The sequence below is a fragment of the Triticum urartu genome, chromosome 5A (assembly GCF_056163025.1).
Source record: "Triticum urartu cultivar PI428250 chromosome 5A, HENAU_Tu73, whole genome shotgun sequence".
Lineage (NCBI taxonomy): Eukaryota > Viridiplantae > Streptophyta > Magnoliopsida > Poales > Poaceae > Triticum > Triticum urartu.
This window is the reverse complement of record NC_141877.1, coordinates 612,031,623-612,033,575: the sequence shown is the minus strand read 5'-3', so window position 1 is coordinate 612,033,575 and position 1,953 is coordinate 612,031,623. Positions and strand designations below refer to the sequence as shown.

Sequence of the window (1,953 nt, the reverse complement as noted above, 5' to 3'; positions counted from 1 at the left end):
TTCCCCGGGACCGGCGTTTTCCATAACATTTTCCCATGGTGTGGCATCTCGGTCATTACTTGAAGAGTCAAAAGTGCCATCTATCAATACTTCCCGCCTCATCTTCGCAGCAATCATCATTTTATAGGTTGATCTGACGCTGAAGGTGTCATTCTTTTCAAAATTCCAAGCCCATCTATCATCCATGTCATTAGTACACAAAGGTATGCTAAGAGTGGCTGGGGCATCAATCGGAAGGCATACCTCGGCGATCTTCTCCCTGTCCCATCTCACAGCAGTATGATCAATTAGCTCAGATATAAAACTAGGAGGATTAGCAGACCGACAACCAAATGGCCTCACCATCACATCGCGTGGTATCCAATTATCAGACCATATGCGAGTTGTGGTTCTATTACCGATCCACCTAATTAGTCTCTGTTTTAGTATGTCACGTCCCTCCACAATTGCTCTCCATATCTGATTTGGGTGACTGCCTAGTTCAATTAGTGATTTTGTAACTTTTTTTTAGGTGTAGTGATTTTGTAACTTACCACGTTTACCTACGCGGAAACAATGGGGCGCTGGGCTTGTGTCCAGCAGAGGTACGGCCCGCGTAAATCCCCCACGCGCGCACCCGAAAACAGATCCGAAACCACGAGCCCAAGGATTTTCCGTCCGTCGTCGCGCTAGACTTCACCGGCCGGGATCGATCTGCTCTCGCCGGCCGCCCGTCGTGTTCCGTCGATGGGATACTGGTTCTTCGGCGGCCACGGCGGCTTCTACATACCCTCCTATGACGGGAGCCAGCCTCGACCCGCTGGCCCTCACCGGCCGCTGCTGTATGGTACTGTGCCATACGAGTAGCAGATCCGCCGGATGGAAGAAGGCGTCCGCCTCCGTCAACGGCCAGCGCCCAACCCCACAGCCTGGAAATATTTCAAGATCTTCACTAGGGTACGCACTACACAGACCCCCTTCGAGTTATCCTTACACTGCCCCCTCTAAATTATCCCTTTTCTTTTACAGCCTTCCTTTTGCCCCTCTGAATTTATCTTCCTAGTATATAACGTGCTTCCTCCCTAATAATCTATCAGATCATACATAGAAAACTCAGATGTTTGATTCTCCGCTCGTGCATTTATACTTCTTTGTTAATCACTCATCAATCCATGGATTTCAGTACTGTATCTATCATTCGCTCGTGCATTCAATCCTAAAACTACGCATCAGTCCATGGACTTCGGTAGCTATGTGTATTTGTCGTGCTTGCTTACAAACTCGCTGTGTATATGGTTTTGCAGTGTTTCATGGCTGCGATGAGCATCACGATGATGGCTTGGATATTCGTGGCGCGATATTTCGGTTCGGATCCTCAGGTGCAGGATCCCTATATTATGATGGGACTTATCGTCTTTGCTCTCATACCAGTGGGATTCGGCTTCATCATAACAGAAGGAGATATAGAGACCCAGGACACACGTGCTCAAGGGGAGGCACTGTCAAGCCCGAGCCATGGATTTGAGGATCTTCGTGCGGATATGGCTAGGATTTGTGCATTTCTCGAGATACGCTAACTAGTTACTCTCTTGGCTGGAACTGCCTCTAATAGAATGCGTCTTGTTTATCTAAGCTTGCATCAGTTATTATTTTCTTGAGGGGAACCACACTTGTAATTGCCGTTGTACACAGAATGAATACGCAGCAATTACTATTTTCTCCAAGAAATCTGTCTACCTTTCTTATAGAAGAATAGAAGGTGCCATAAATATTTACACAAGGATTTCTTTAGATGAGGCAAGCCGAGTGAAACCCACCTCGCGGTACAATTTCGCTAGGTATCCTCGAGGGCTAGGTGAGCCACCTCGCGGTACAATTTCGCTCCTTCCAAATGTTTCAGAGTGAGTAAATCAAATTGCCACAACGCTCCGATGCCCTCGTGTCCGAGTTGGTTGTGAGAAAGTCATCCACCAC

General features: G+C 47.6%; 1 long non-coding RNA gene across 1 annotated transcript; it reads left to right on the top strand.

Moving 5' to 3' along the window:
- Positions 1-297: 297 nt before the first annotated feature.
- On the top strand, positions 298-1,707 carry LOC125506195 (uncharacterized). Its single transcript, XR_015603645.1, has 2 exons — positions 298-936; positions 1,284-1,707. It is a non-coding gene; the product is annotated as an uncharacterized LOC125506195 (long non-coding RNA).
- The last annotated feature ends 246 nt before the right edge of the window (positions 1,708-1,953 follow it).